Source organism: Podarcis tiliguerta (genome assembly GCF_965153285.1).
Source record: "Podarcis tiliguerta genome assembly, chromosome: 1".
Taxonomy (NCBI): Eukaryota; Metazoa; Chordata; class Lepidosauria; order Squamata; family Lacertidae; genus Podarcis; species Podarcis tiliguerta.
The window spans coordinates 20304201-20321129 of record NC_139534.1 but is presented as its reverse complement, the minus strand read 5'-3'; the positions used below and the strand labels follow the sequence as shown (position 1 = coordinate 20321129).

General features: G+C 44.7%; 1 long non-coding RNA gene across 1 annotated transcript; it reads left to right on the top strand.

The window, feature by feature from the left end:
• Positions 1-3053: 3053 nt before the first annotated feature.
• LOC310665260 lies at positions 3054-15999 on the top strand. Its single transcript, XR_014505341.1, has 3 exons — positions 3054-3185; positions 6406-6500; positions 15480-15999. It is a non-coding gene; the product is annotated as an uncharacterized lncRNA (long non-coding RNA).
• Positions 16000-16929: the final 930 nt, after the last annotated feature.

Here is a 16929-nt window from a genome sequence, read left to right as displayed (position 1 = left end):
CTAAAGCATCAATTCTTCAGCGATCCAAATGATATTGCCTAGAATTGGTTGCAGTTCTGGACTCCTATGTTTCCAGCATTTCACCAACATGTTTGTAAATCGGTTCTGTCATTTTCTGCATTTGCAGTGTAGCAGATGTCTTACTTAGCACAATAGGAGTCCTCCTGTCAATTTATTCTCCTTCTGTATCCACCTTCTATGTGAACTATCTAAACAGAGAGATGTTAGATAATAACATTGATTAGCTTCATACAATGCTTCCAAGTCTCGATTGCCCTAAATTTGTGGGAGTTTGGTTCAGTGGGAACAGAACATACGCAATGTAAAGACGAAATAATAAATTCTGTTAAAATGTTTGCAGGTCTGTGCTTGTAAACATGCAATAATATATTCATTCAACTGTTCTTACTGTAAACTGTCTCTCCAGGGTGTGGCAATCATCCCATTTGTGGCTATGAAGAAGAAAGCATTATTATTTTTTTGTACACAAGACCTGATTTGTACATCAAACGATTCAGAAAAGGGGTTTATTTTGGAGTACCTGTCCTATCTGCTTCCTCTGCTTTCTGTGGGTCTTGGAGAAGACTGTACAGTGGTACCTCTGGTTAAGAACTTAATTCATTCTGGAGGTCCGTTCTTAACCTGAAACTGTTCTGGACTTGAGGTACCACTTTAGCTAATGTGGCCTCCCGCTTCTGCCACGCCACCACCACACGATTTCTGTTCTCATCCTGAAGCAAAGTTCTTAACCTGAAGCACTACTTCTGGGTTTGCGGCGTGTGTAACCTGAAGCGTATGTAACCTGAAGTGTATGTAACTCGAGGTACCACTGTATTCACATTACGAGAGAGAGAGACTCAAACTGGGGAAGCTTTTTCTATCCCCCCCAAATGGGGTGCTACTTTCTGTGCCTTCCAACCACTAAGCAATGCCGCTAGATTTGAGCTCTATTGAATTTCTACTTAGTGCATGATCTAGGATTTGTATTTTGATCTGGACTATGGCATGCATGTTTGCTGCTGAAAAATCATTCTCACCACCACCACATGCCCCCAATAGTGATGTTTCTATTAAGCTCTAGCTTGATTCATATAAAAACGACCATATTTCACTGGATTTTTGTTCTTTGCGTAATAAACAACCTGCGAGCTTTGTTTACAGCTGGATGGAATTGGTTGCATTTTTACTTTTATAGAAAAAATAAGTGTATTATGGCTGCAGGATTAGGGGCAACCTAAGATCTGCCTCGGGACACGGGTGGCGCTGTGGGTTAAACCACTGAGCCTAGGGCTTGCTGATCAGAAGATCAGCGGTTCGAATCCCCGTGACAAGGTGAGCTCCTGTTGCTCAGTCCCTGCTCCTGCCCACCTAGCAGTTTGAAAGCACGTCAAAGTGCAAGTAGATAAATAGGTACCGCTCCGGCGGGAAGGTAAATGGCGTTTCCGTGCGCTGCTCTGGTTCGCCAGAAGCGGCTTAGTCATGCTGGCCACATGACCTGGAAGCTGTACGCCGGCTCCCTCAGCCAATAAAGTGAGATGAGCGCTGCAACCCCAGAGTCGGTCACGACTGGACCGAATGGTCGGGGGTCCCTTTACCTTTACCTTTAAGATCTGCCTCACCTAGTTGAGGGATAGCCAACATGATGCTCTCTAGATGTCGTTGGACTTCAGCTTCCATCAGCTCTTGCCCACCTGCCCAATGGTCAGAAATTATTTGAGTTGCTTACTTCTGGCCTCATCTAATTGTATGATTTCTGTTTTCAACACCAAATCAGATCCCCCCTCACTTTATCTCTCCCCCTACCCTCATCTTGTCATCTGGCCACATGAAGAGTTCTGTGGTCTCAAGAGCTTGCTAGCTTTTGTCAGGACAACGGGGAGGACGAAGAGTATCCCAGTGAGGAGTGTAGCTGGAATTGGGGCACACTGGGGCAAGCTGGGGATGGGGAAGGAGAGGTTGGTGTAGGACAGGCACCCCCAAACCCGGCCCTCCAGCTGTTTGGGGACTACAACTCCCATCATCCCTAGCTAACAGGACCAATGGTCAGGGGTGATGGGAACTGTAGTCCCAAAACAGCTGGAGGGCCGAGTTTGGGGGTGCCTCAGAACTTTCTTTATGTATGCTACAACAGCAGCAAGAATACTCATCGAACAGTATTGGAAGACACAAGAGCTACCCACTCTGGAAGAATGGCAGATGCAAGTATTGGACTATATGGAATTAGCAGAAATGACTGGCAGAATCAGAGACCAGGGAGAAGAGACGGTGGAAGAAGACTGGAAGAAATTCAAAGATTATCTACAGAAATACTATAAGATCAATGAATGTTAGAATGACATCAGATTGAACGTAAAAGGTTATTAGTTAAAAGGTGTAAAATTAATAAGATTTAATATTTTGAGATGTCAAAGAGATCAAGATATAGTAAGATATCAAAATTAAGATAAAGATCAGTTAAGACAGAGGGAAGGGATTTGCTGATCAAATATATGAATTGGAATACAGTGAGGGGAGGTGTGGGGAAGTCTGGGAAATAAGTAAACGCAATAAATATTATGAAGATGGAATTGTTTTTATTTGTTTTTCTTTTTTTCTTTTTTGCCGGTTTTTGTTGTTATGTACTTTTATAATTTTGTATTTTTTCTTTTTTTGTTATTTCTTATTTCTCTTTTTATGTAAAACTTTAATAAAATATTATATATAAAAAAAGAGTTTGGGGGTGCCTGGTGTGGGAAGTACTCCCAGGGAAGACAGAGGATGGCAAGGGGATGGGGTTCAGTGCACAGGAACCAGAGCAGCAGGCCCCACCACTAGGGCCAGAGTGGCTCCTATTTCCACAAACACAGCAGGCTCTGAGGTGTAGGGAGCAGTGAGAGGGGTGCTCTAGGAGGCTGAGGCAGGCAAGAGCCCACAGACCAGCTCCCTAGGTGGCCAGGTGGGGCTCACTATCTCTGAGAGGAGGGGTGTGATTCCTCAGTTGGAGTAGACTTGGAGCAGGTGAGGGTCATTTGCCTCATCAGGCCCAGGTGTTGCAATCAGCCTGCAAAGTCCAACAGGGAAGTAGAGCTGAGGGGCTGTGTCTCCTCAACTGCCCATGTTGATGGGCCTCAGCTTGTAGGATCTCTGCGGGGCTAGACTTTGGCTCAACCCTCGACTGGGGACTTGACCTACTGACTTGCCACCAGGTAAGCCGGGCTTTCAGGACAGTTTGGTTGCTCCTAAGAAGCCTGACCGTAGGTTTTGAAATAATCCTCGAATTGTTTAGTGCAGGAGAGGCCTGTCTGTTTGGTGTTCCTGTTGGGTACGTTCTGCATAATAATTTCGCAACCCTGTGGCTGGAGGGCAGTTAAGACACCTGGCAAACCTTCTGACATAACGCAGCTTTGGAAAAAGATCCAAGGCACCAGTTGAGTCAGGCGATTGAACAAAACATGTTTAAGTAGGTAGGAAAACTCATGATGTCATGGAGGAAGCCCTGCCAACTCATCTTCAGAGATGGCTCCTTCATGCTCGGTTGGAGCCTGTGGTGAAATAATCTTTAGCGGTCTGATGGTGGGACTTTTTTTGTTGGCACCTGTCTGTCTCGGGAGACAATGGAGAAGTGTGTCTTTGCGGGGTGGGGTCAGATTGTTGGGAGGCTGCAGCTCCTGTTGTGGCTGTACAGACATGTTTAGTTGCAGCTGGGGCAGATGAAGGGGTCCGGTTGTGCTACTGCAGATGCACCGTGGCATTTCCTGCATTTTCATGAGGTCTGATGACCATCGTGGTCAGTGGCGTAGCGTGGGGGGTGCAGGGGGGGCGGCCGCACCGGGCGCAACATCTGGGGGTTAGGGTTAGGGGGCGCAAATCCACGGGTTAGGGGGCGCAAATTACTTGCCTTGGCCCGGGTGCTGACAACCCACGCTACGCCACTGATCGTGGTCCCTTCCAACTTTGCCATTCTCTGATTCCACATGGAAGGCTCAAACAAGGAGCAGGTTGTCTTAAATTAACAATACAGTGGTACCTCGGGTTAAGTACTTAATTCGTTCCGGAGGTCCGTTAACCTGAAACTGTTCTTAACCTGAAGCACCACTTTAGCTAATGGGGCCTCCTGCTGCCGCCACACCGCCGGAGCACAATTTCTGTTCTCATCCTGAAGCAAAGTTCTTAACCTGAAGCACTATTTCTGGGTTAGCGGGGTCTGTAACCTGAAGCGTATGTAACCCGAGGTACCACTGTAATAATAAATTTTACTTATACCCCGCCCTCCTGGGCTCCCGCCGGGCTCAGGGCAGCTAACAGCAATAAAATTACAATAAAAACATAATAGACAAAATAATAATAAAGCAATTTAAAATACAGGTTAAAATGCAATTTTAAATGCAGCCTCGTTTTAAAAGTAGCCCATAGGTCAAAACCGTAAGGGGAGGGAAACATAAGGGTCAGACTGAGTCCATGCCAAAGGCCAGGCGGAACAGCTCTGTTTTGCAGGCCCTGAAGAAAGATGTCAAGTCCTGCAGGGCCCTAGTCTCTTGTGGCAGAGCGTTCCACCAAGTTGGGGCCAGTACTGAAAAGGCCCTGGCCCTCCTTGAGACCAATCTAACCACCTTGCAACTTGGGACCTCCAAAGTGTTGTCATTTGTGGACCTTAAGGTCCTCTGCGGGGCATACCAGGAGAGGTGGGCACGTATGTATGTGGGTCCTAGGCCACATAGGGCTTTAAAGGTCAAAACCAGCACCTTAAATCTTACCCTGTACTCCACTGGGAGCCAGCTGGGGTTCAGTACGTATTGTTACACAGGGAAGTCCAGGAGCTAAAGGGGTTTAGCTCCAGTTGCGCTGGAGACGTCGTTGGGTGTCTTTGTAATCTCTCTTTCAGTTACAAATAACCAAGCAGTGCATACCAGGAGCAAATAGGCATGGCTATAGGACCCTGCAAATCTGCCAGAGCTGCATCAGATTCCCAGAATGTGTCCCCCATCCTCTGCCAGCACAATATGCTTCCGCTTCCGCCAAGCCAAACTCTCTTTCCAAACTGCAAAAGTGGGCTTCAAGTTGTTTCTCTGCCCCTCTCGCTGGTTGCTCCTTTCTGAACTCTGACAGGCATCATATTTCAAATACAGGAAGAAGTTCCTGTATCATCATCTCTCGTTGACGAAACAGCAACCATCACAGGCAATATTGACTGCACAGATGCACTTATGCAGTCCCAACCTCAGCACCGTCCTAAGTAAGTCTATGGTCCTGTAACATTAAAGGTAAAGGGACCCCTGACCATTAGGTCCAGTCGTGACCGACTCTGGGGTTGCGGCGCTCATCTCACTTTATTGGCCGAGGGAGCCGGCGTACAGCTTCTGGGTCATGTGGTGAACCAGAGCAGTGCACGGAAACACCGTTTACCTTCCCGCCGGAGTGGTACCTATTTATCTACTTGCACTTTGACGTGCTTTCGAACTGCTAGGTTGGCAGGAGCAGGGACCAAGCAATGGGAGCTCACCCCGTCACGGGGATTCGAACCGCCGACCTTCCGATCGGCAAATCCTAGGGTCTGTGGTTTAACCCACAGCACCACCCGCATCCCTCCCTGTAACATTATCTTTATCCAATTATCTTTTGAGCTGGTATAACAATGGTCCCACACAAATGCCTAGATTGGCAGAGAACTTGTCTGGTAGTATGCAAATCCATCACCTACCCCTCTTCCAAGCAAAAAATTTCACCCATCCTTTCATGTTAGGGACCGTGGGTCTCATAAGCCATTAAACTCCTTAATTTGCACAAATAAAAACATTTTAATACAGCAAAATAATAGATGCGAATGATGACTCGCTCTCTAGAGTTAAAAGAAAAATAGGCTGGGCCAAGCAGCTGCATTTAAAGGCAATTGCATTTCAAAAAGTTCATTTCTATTGCCATTATTGACAAAACATAATAGGTGATATTAAGTGGTTCTGCAGGATATGTGGTTCTGTGGGACAATAGCGGCTTCCCTTTTATGTCACCAGTGAGGAGCCACACAATACTTAATAAAATTAATAACAAACCCTTCAGTGAGTACACAGTAGTAATTAATTGGGTAAGGGTAGGGAAAAATTAATTGTGCCATTAATTTATGCAAAACATTCAGCTTGGCATACATTAATTGCACAATTAATTTTATTCCTAAGCTCTTCCAATTAATTACCAAGCATGCTTGTTTAATGTTTTATTATTAATAATAATAAATATTGTGCTGCGCATAATTGATAAGACAAAAGAAAAGTAATCTTTTAAAAAAGAAATAACATAGTTGCACAGGGAGAGTTAATGATGGGGCTGTTCTGATACAATGCCCATTGTTCTGCTGTTTTCAGTTATGTAATGAATGCTTTCTTAGGGATAAGATGAAGGCTATATCAAAAATTCATCTTGAATATATTTCAGGTTATAATGGTTTCTGTGTAGAAGAGCACTGCATAACTCGGTCTTTCCTAACCTGGTGCCTTCCAAATGTTGTTTTGGACTACAAATCCCATTATGTAAGTAAATACTACTTTTATTTATTCACAAAACAATGTCTGTGATTGTCATTTTAAGGGGGAGAAAAGATGCAATACCAGGGAAAATCTGCCTTAAACAAATCCTGAATTATTGTTTCCAGAAGGTTAAAACAACCTTGTCTTAGCTTCCAAATTTAAGCTGTTGAACTCACTAACTTGAGCAAGGAAGGATAATAACTAGACAATATATTCTCTCCTAGTGTGGCTAAATTCATTCCTACAAAGGGGCTGATGGGAGTTGTAGTCTGGAGGACACCAAGTTAGGGCAGCCTTGCATAACAGGTTCTCTGTTCTTAATATGGCATTTTGGCTGCAATCCTATGCACACTTACCAGGGCGTAGGTAACTCAGTGGGGCTGATGCATGAAGGATCACATTCTTAGTCACTTGGCTTCCAAATACAGTCAAACTTTCGTTCCCAAATGCCTCCGTTATCGTACGTTTCGGCTCCCAAACTCTGAAAACCCAGAAGTAAATGCTCTAGATTTTGAATGTTTTTCGGACCCTGAACATCAGACGCTGCTTCTGCCTGAGTGCAAGAAGCTCTTGCAATCTTGGTTGTCAAACGTCTCAGAAGTCAAACGGTCTTCTGGAACGGATTACGTTCGACAACTGAGGTTTGACCGTACACGGTTACAAATGCCTTGGTGCAGAATACTCCCTGAAAACTGTAAGCGAAGGCCATTTTTGCCTAATCAACGCGTCAGATAAATTGGTATGCCTTTTAAGTATCCGGCTTAAATCAGTGGGATGCAAATGTTTACCTGTGTGTTCTGTGAAAGGAACACCACTGCTAAAGAGGCCTTATAGACATGTGCCCCCTGTTGTAACTCACCTGAGCTGTACTTGGAGGAGACTTTCAGAAGGTATCTTGTTGGAGGGTTAGACTGATGTGGAGGGAAATCAATCCTTCAGCCCCCCAGGTCTCAGGCCACGAAAGACTTCTTAAGTAAGCATTAGCACTTTTCAGAGACAAAACTAGATGTCTTCTTTGCTGTGTAGCTTGGAATGGGACACCTGTTTCTTAACAGCTCAGTAGATCTGACAAGTCAGAAGTCTGTCCAGTCCTTTGGCATTATTATTTATTAGTATTAGCATTAATATTATAGATGTTATTATATGTCTACCTTGCCCTTCTTCCCGAAGGAATTTTAAATTGCATTTGGGAGGCCCTTGTTGGCATAGAAAGGTGACAGAACTGAGTTCTTAACCTGAAACTGTTCTTAACCTGAGGTACCACTTTAGCTAATGGGGCCTCCTGTTGCCGCTGCAGCGCCGCTGCGCAATTTCTGTTCTTATCCTGAAGCAAAGTTCTTAACCTGAGGTACTATTTCTGGGTTAGGAGAGTCTGTAACCTTAAGCGTCTGTAATACGAGGTACCACTGTATTTATAAAAAGAACTTTTTATGATTCAGACCACAACAGAGGCAAAGGATTAATCTTCCCACAAGCCACGATTCCAATAATGCTCACCTCATCCTGCTGTGCTGGCTGTTTCATTTTTTAATAAGCAGCAAAAACAAAGAACATGTTTACTTTGGCCTCGAAGTGTACCTAGAAATGGACCAGGCAACAGTGCCGCTGTTGAATGAAGCACTGACAATATATACAGTGATACCTTGGTTTTCAAATGCCTTGGTACTCAAACAACTAGGAACCCAAACACTGCAAACCCGCAAGTAAGTGTTCCGGTTTGCAAACTTTTCCTGTAAGTCGAATGTGCTCCATTTTGAGTGTTACGCTTCCAGTTTGAGTGTTATGCTGAAGTCTTTGTGTTTTTGCTATTTATTTTGCGTTTTTGTTTTTGCGGCTCTTTTTGTTTTGTTTTTGTGACTGTGTGGAACCCAGTTCAGCTACTGATTGATTGATTGTGTGACTGCAATACATGGTTTATTGCTTTATGGATCAATGGTCTCGTTAGATAGTAAAATTCTTGTTAAATTGCTGTTTTAGGGGTTGTTTTTAAAAGTCTGGAACGGATTAATCCGTTTTGCATTACTTTCTATGGGAAAGCGCGCCTTGGTTTTTTGGAATGCTTTGGTTTTGGAATGGACTTCCGGAACAGATTGAGTGTGAGAACCAAGGTACCACTATATCCCCATTTACTGGTCCCAGTTAGCAGTGCTAGTTTTAAAACTAAATGTCAGTTACCATGGCAGCCCCACAAATAATGCATTACAGTAGTCTAACACGGAGGTTACTAAAATATAAATAACTTGAGGCTCAGTTCTCAGTCAAGCTGTGGTGCACCTAGAAATTTCTTTGGATTGTTCAGCCGTGAATGCAAATGACTACCTGTTTCAAACAACAAGTGTTGTCAGATGGAGGGATTTGCTTGCTAGAGGACATTGTTGACTCATCTGTGACTCCCTTATATGCACAACATTTCCAGAACTGCTCTCTCTATCGTTTGGATTTATAGAGCGGAACTTTCTACCCGACGAGGTAAGTTTTTAAAATCTTAACAATAAGCTCTGTGCGGTGGTGGCTGAGGGAAGAAAAGGCCTCCAATATTTAGAAACTAATCCTCTGGTAAGAGGGAGATTTCAATTGTCTGTTTATATAAATACCGCAGCATGTTAAACCTGGCAAATTATTCTAATTAGTGGCTTTTATGCTTTCAGCCTTTGTATCGTGGAGCGCGAGGCATTTTAAATCCATTATTTGTTTGCGCAGCAGCCGCACATGACAACAGATCCCAGGGAAACAGTGCATTAATGACAGCAGGTAGAAGTTCCCCACTAGCTAGACCTCCAGAGCTATTTGTTAAGGAGCCTCACTTAGCGCCATTCCTCTCGTGGCTAAACAAGCTGTCTCTAAATCCCTTCAGAAATCTTATCGGTGCCCATCAAACGGGGACAGCTGTTTTGTTACTTTGCATTAGGAAGGCAAATGGCAATTCTTAATTCATTACTAATACCACAGATGGAGGAATGGAGGGGTGGGGAGAGGCAGAGCAGAATTATAAGAGCAAAATATTATGATGATAATAATAATAATAATAATAGTGATTGTGTTATTATTTATACCCCACCCATCTGGCTGGGTTGCCCCAGCCACTCTGGGCAGCTTCCAGCACATATCAAGAGATATACAGTGGTACCTCGGGTTACATACGCTTCAGGTTACATACGCTTCAGGTTACAGACTCCACTATCCCAGAAATATTACCTCAGGTTAAGAACTTTGCTTCAGCATGAGAACAGAAATTGTGCAGCAGCAGCAGGAGGCCCCATTAGCTAAAGTGGCGCTTCAGGTTAAGAACAGTTTCAGGTTAAGAACAAACCTCCAGAACGAATTAAGTTCTTAACCCGAGGTACCACTGTAGTGGTACTTCGGTTTTCGAGCGTCTCGGAAGCCAAACGTTTCGGTTTTCGAACACCGAAAACCCGGAAGTAATTGCTTTCGTTTTTGAACGCGCCCCGGAAGTCAAACAGCCTCTGCTGCCTGTTTTTCCATTTTCCCAATGGAAATTGCAGACGCCCCCTTGCGCCTCAGATGTCGAATGTTTCAGAAGTTGAATGGTCTGCCGGAATGGATTACGTTTGACAACCAAGGTTCCACTGTATGGGCGTTTCCTCAATTGCTTTATCTCCCCCTCCCTTTCCCTACTCTCATATGTAACCAGAGGATGCACCTATTGCTCAGCAGCTCACAGATTATCCTTAAATCGAGCCCACCTCTTCCTAAGCAGAAGGTGGGATGTACCTCTCAGGAAAAGGACACGCAATATGCCTGTAGTGAGCTTAGTTGTAGTGAGGAGCCTTTGATGTTACTAAAGTTGCACGCCACCTCTAATCACTACCGTGAGATATGAAAATTAGGGTTGTGTTTTGCTGATTTGGGGAAAAAAATTGCCTAAGGGTTTCTACTGCTGGAGCCCTTTTTAAATATCCTGGAAAAGTGGGAGAGTCTCTGTTGCCGTGATGTGAGTTGGCTGATGAATATTCTATAGTTGTTTAAATGTGTCTATGGGAGGGGAGGTTGTTGGTTTCTTTTTCTTTTGCTTTATTAAGTATTTTGAGTATGTTTATGTTGCGCACCGACCTGTGATCTTCGGATGAAGGGCGGTATACAAGTTTAAATAAATAAAGAAGAAAAGGCTAAGGAGTAGACTCTACACAAATCTGGAGTGGAGTGCCTAAGACTGTTGGATGGTGTCTTGTATGCCTCCTTCCAGCAACTCCTGCAGCCAAGCTGGGGTCAAAAGTATTCATTTGCTTTGCTTTGAAGACCAAGAGGGTCTTGTCATCTGGGCAGCCCAAGACCTCCATATGCAACTGCCCAGGTTTGCTCTCCAGAGAGGTCTCTTGGGTGCTACTAATGCAGCAACAACAACATGGTAGGCAGCAGTTACAAGTTACTGGTCTCTGCAGCCACAGCAGGCGCTGTGATTCTCCAGCGGTTTGACTTCACCACTAGAGGTGCACTCCATTGCCTCTTGCGACAGGCAGATGCCAACAACAGCTGCCAGTGAGTGAAGGATTGCAGCTGAAGTACTTTTGTTTGGTTGGATCACGTACTTGCACTTTAGAGAAACAAAACAGTGGTAAATTGGGTCATGGCGAGGTTTCCTTGCATTGCCCAAAACAAATAAGCACAACGACTATGCCAACTAATTTTGCTGGGCTCGGGGCCTTAACTCCTAACCCTGAGAATCTCGGATAAATTTCTTAGAAAGGCAGCCTTATTTCTAGTTCAGCATGTTTAAGGACAGTGTGTAAGCGTACACATAGACTTTGCACCATCCAAATAAAGGTAACAAATGTAAAAGCTGATCCAGCAAAGCTGGAATCTCCTGGCCCATGGCAGAGTCATCTAAAATGACTGGAAAGAAATTCAGTCGAGACAAACACAGCTAGGAGGATTTGCTGACCAGACTCATTAGGTGGTTCTTATTTAGAAATTACAGCTGGCAGCAAACAGCTGAACTTACTCCTTTCGGAATTAGGAAAATATCTCTCGTGTTAATTCAACGTCGGCTATTGCTAAAATGCAAACTTCTCTCTCTCTCTCTCTCCATGTTAATTAAAAACAAAACAAAACATGGGCATAACTATCTGGATAGCTTAGTTCAGGGATGGACAAACTCGGCCCTCCCAATGTTTTGGGACTACAGTTCCTATCATCCCTGACCCCTGGTCCTGTAAGCTAGGGATGATGGGCGTTGTAGTCCCAAAACAGCTGGAGGACCAAGTTTGGCCAACACTGGCTTAGTTGGTTAGAGCGTAGTGCTGATGACGCCAAGGTTGCAGGTTTGATTCCCGTACGGGGCAGCTGCATATTCCTGCATTGTAGGGCATTAGTATAGATGTTCCTCAGGGTTCCTTCCAATTCTATGATTCCAAGTCCCAGCCACCTTGCAGTAAATTCATACATTTTTACTGCCTGTCAACGCAGCAGCAATCTTTGAACTTAACATGCTTACATGTTAAAGAGGCCAGAGTTCACTTGCGTTCAGCAAAACACGACGGCTATTTTCCTTCTCGAAATGATGACGGGCCTAAGTTTCCTCAGAAATCCTTGATACATTATTCTCCATAGCCTCATTTGATACAGATTTAAACACAGCTCAGGTTTCTGAGAAAAACCACACACCACCAGTCTTTCCAGATGGAGGTCTCCTTTGCAAAGCAAACTATGCAGCGCCACCTAGTGGAGTGATAACTTTTTACTCTTTCTCTTCTCCTAACTTTCTACAAGGGGCAAAGATTAGAAGGAAAAGCATCCCTAGCTCACCAGCAAGGTGGTTGTATCCTGCAAACAGATCCACAGCACTTTTTGCTTTGCGAGCTGCAGTGCCCACTGCTTCCCTAGGCGCATCTTTCAGCACCAATGACAATTTGAATCTGTGACTTGCCTCCTGATGAGATCTGAAGTGAAAGTTACACGGCTGCGTTACGCAATGTGCCAGAAAGACTCCCTTGAGAATTTTCATATAAATTCTCAGTATTATGAACATGTAAACCAAGGTATTCAGGAACAAATATTTTTTAAGCAAGTGATTTATTTCACATAGCTACAGAGCCACAAAGCAATGGTGGTTGGGTTCTTGTGAGGAGAGCTGCATGTACGAGGTCTTGTTTTTCTGCAAGCATGAAAAACCTCTAGATTTGGCATTTATCACTGAATACCACCCCCCCAAAGAGAGAACTTGAATCCATATGAAATCATGGAAGAAAATCCTGCGAAACCTCCTGAAACTAAATGGCGACAACACAGATTTATTTTACTAGGTGGGCTGGAATTTAGTGCCTCTCCAACGAAAGCAGACTAAATGATGGAGAATAGACCGAGTGCTTCGTTAGCATAGTTTATACAGAGCCACAAAGCTTACCTTGGGGTTAAATTGTGATAATGTGTTTAAGTAGCAGAGACTGCAGGGCTCATGTTAAAACCAGTATGTTTTTAAGAATATAAAAGGACCCCTGACCATTAGGTTCAGTCGTGACCGACTCATCTCGCTTTATTGGCCGATGGAGCTGGTGTACAACTTCCGGGTCATGTGGCCAGCATGACTAAGCCGCTTCTGGTGAACCAGAGCAGCACACGGAAATGCCGTTTACCTTCCCGCTGGAGCAGTACCTATTTATCTACTTGCACTTTGAGGTGCTTTCGAACTGCTAGGTTGGCAGGAGCAGGGACTGAGCAACGGGAGCTCACCCCAATTGGGGGGATTTGAACCGCCGAGCTTCTGATTGGCAAGTCCTAGGCTCTGTGGTTTAACCCACAGCGCCACCCGCATCCCTTTAAGAATATATGTTTTACTAAATATATGTTTTCTTTGGTGAAGGCTGCTCCCCTCTTAGAAATATAATGCTGCTTAGACTAGTATGGAGTGATTTAAGAATATAGGAAAATAGCAGATATTAGCAGCGTTGCAGGAGGTTTCAGTGGTACATTATTGCATCCAGTCCTTTTTTTCTGAGGTACCCCAGGCTACGCAGTGGCAGCACCATTTTTTCCAAATGTTAAAAATGTGGCACTGATTTATAACAACTTTGTGGTGATTGCAGGCACCTTTTTTTCTTTTAAGAGCACTGATTGTATCTCTACCAAGGAAATCCACTCCCCTCTGCAAAAAAAAGTACGACACATTTGTTTCTGGCTTGCACAGAATGTACCGTATGTATAATCTGAAAGGAAGCATGTGGCATGTCTTAAATTGTGTGTCTGTAGGAGGGGAAAATCTGCAGAAAGTTTATTCTCCATGAGTGTGGCAAAACTGCTTTTACCAAATAGATTAGTGAAAATATTTTGACCTACTTCATGGCTGCTCAACAGCTTAAGTATACAGTGTATTAATACGGTTGCCATATTTCAAAAAGTGAAAAGTTGTGCCAAAGTTGTTGAACGGTTTTTATTTGCAAAATCTCCCCCCCCCCAAAAAAGTTTTCCTTTTTTTAAAAAATTATTTTTTTTAAATTGCCAAAATATAAACATTTCTGATTTTAACCACCCAGACACAATTTTTGGCGGACAAATTCCAGTTATGTCCGGGAAATTCTGTACATATAGCATCCATATGTTTTAATCCTGATAATGTACTGTGTATGAAGATGGAAAGGAACGCCAGAAGGGCATGTTTGCACCATGTCTCCAGGACATACACAAACCTGTTACTTTGCAAAAGATCAGGTTGAAATGCTGCGTAGAAAGATGATGGGCTGCTTGGTAAAGACTCCAAAGCCTCACAGGCAAAACTATGACTGTACCTAACAGGATGCAAGCTGTTAAACCACCTGGCCTTCAGAACCAGAGGACCAAAGGACTTTCTGGTACTCCACACGGCTCAAGTGGAGGAGCAATCAGATAAGGCAGGCCCTTTTCGGATTGCACACTAATTTATAGAGATACGCAGAAGCCCAATGGGAGGTTGGGGGAACCCGGGACCTTGGAGAAGTCGCTTGCCCACAACTCCTGCCACCTCTGACTGCTGAGGGGAGAGGCAATGCAAGGCCTTTTCATTGGGCAGCCATTTCAGAGATGCATAGTGGCTTTGCACAGGGGATTACCTCAAAATATGGGACTATGGCAATGCCATGATTGTGAGAAGTCTCCCTTGAGAAAGGGAGCACTGCTTGGACATGAGGGGACGTGAGTACACACACATATACACACGACACTTTCTCCCCATTGTTTGTGTAACTGTGCATCATTCTTTATAGGCCTGTTCCTGACCTGAGGCCACCTGTAAAGGGACCCCTGACCATTAGGTCCAGTCGTGACCGACTCTGAGGTTGTGGCACCCATCTCGCTTTATTGGCTGAGGGAGTCTGCGTACAGTTTCTGGGTCATGTGGCCAGCATGACTAAGCCGCTTCTGGCAAACCAGAGCAGCGCACGGAAACGCCGTTTACCTTCCCACCAGAGCGGTACCTATTTATCTACTTGCACTTTGATGTGCTTTCGAACTGCTAGGTTGGCAGGAGCAGGGACTGAGCAATGGGAGCTCACCCCGTCGTGGGGATTCGAACCGCCGAGCCTCTGATTGGCAAGTCCTAGGCTCTGTGGTTTAACCCACAGCGCCACCCGCGTCCAACAGACCTAATGACCGCACTTCCTCCCTCCAGATTAGCTTTCAGAAGCAATTCAAAACAGAAGTGTGGGGGTGGTAAAAAAAAGTTTACCCAATCTGTGCTGTGCAGGACATTAGGTTGTGCTCCTATGCAAGCATAACTCCCCCTTAACTCAAAGGGCTTTGAAGCAAAAATGCAGAGGCTCAGGCCTCTAGTAAGCTAGTTGCCTATTGGACCATAAGGTTAAGGCTCACCTTGTTACTCAACTTCCAGAGGTTACCAGCCTGTATTTTTTTTTTTAAAAATAACAACTTTATTTTAGTCGTAAGAATTTAATTTTTTTAAACTGCAGGCTGCAAGTGCATCTTTCTCCATTTCTCCTTACTAGACAGAAGCAAAGGAAATGAGTCCTTAATTTTTATTTTTATTTTCTGTTGTAGGGAAATACTGCAGCTCCAGTCCAGTGCATCATCTTCACTCAACCAGAGTGCCTTTGGGTCCATGGTTGGGGCAGCACTTACGCAGAAGCATATCAGGCTAGTGGAGTGGATAAAAGTTCTGTTTGCTACCCGGATCGGCATCTATACTGGCTGCGGAGGAAGCCAACAAGGCTGGCAAAGCAGAGCGTCTTTTCTACTTTGCCAGGGGGAACCAACCAGCTGGAGGGCCTTCCTGACTGCCAATGGTAACCAGGCCAATTGGGTTGAAGACAGGGTAAGTTACACATTGGCAAGCTGCATTATCTCCTCCTCCTCTGTGGAGCTAATGGTAGTGTCAGCACTGAATGATCTCTGCAGCTGAGACGCAAGAGTTTGTTATTCATTACATGCCGCAGTCTGTTTGAAAGGAATAGATGTGACCTGGGCAGCTCAGTTGGTTAGAGCATGGTGCTGATAACAGCAAGGCTGCAGGTTCGATCCCAGTATGGCATAGCTGTATATTCCTGCATTGCAGGAAAGTGAACTTTAATAACAACAATAATAATAATAATATATTATTTATACCCTGCCCATCTGGCTGGGCTTCCCCAGCCACTCTGGGCGGCTTCAAAAAAAATATTAAAATACTGTAATACATCAAACCTTAAAAGCTTCCCTAAACAGAGCTGCCTTCAGATGTCTTCTAAAAGTCTGGTAGTTGTTGTTCTCTTTGACATCTGGTGGGAGGGCGTTCCACAGGGAGGGCGCCACTACCGAGAAGGCCCTCTGCCTGGTTCCCTGTAACTTGGCTTCCCACAGTGAGGGAACCGCCAGAAGGCCCTCGGAGCTGGACCTCAGTGTCCGGGCAGAACGATGGAGGTGGAGATGCTCCTTCAGATATACTGGGCCGAGGCTGTTTAGGGATTTAAAGGTCAGCACCAACACTTTGAATTGTGCTTGGAAACGTACTGGGAGCCAATGTAGGTCTTTCAAGACCAGTGTTATATGGTCTCGGCCGCCGCTCCCAGTCACCAGTCTTAAGAGTTGGAAGGGACCCTGAAGAACATCTATGACTAGGCAGGCAGAGGATCCTCTTTCTCTCTGCGAGGTAACACCCCTTCCTTAAAAGAGCAAAAGCTGGAAAGCACCTGTTTGCCCAACAAAGGGGTATCTGCTGGAGTAAGGGGGAGTCATTTGGCGTGCCAGTCCTAGTTTCTGCTTGCCACGGTCCATGCAACATCCAAGCCAAGCACCTCAAAGTTCAGGTACTTGTCAGCAAGTGTAGTCAGCATCTACTGAACTTATTGACACAGCCTTCCTTTTACATGAACCCTTTAAAAAGGTGGCATTTACACTCCTATTTGGAGTGGACTTAATTTGACATTTGAAGAACTGCAAGACTGGTTTGCACTGCAGACAGAAGGGACACAGAAGCTATTTATTCAGCAGTTAGTTGTCCTCCCACCTCGCA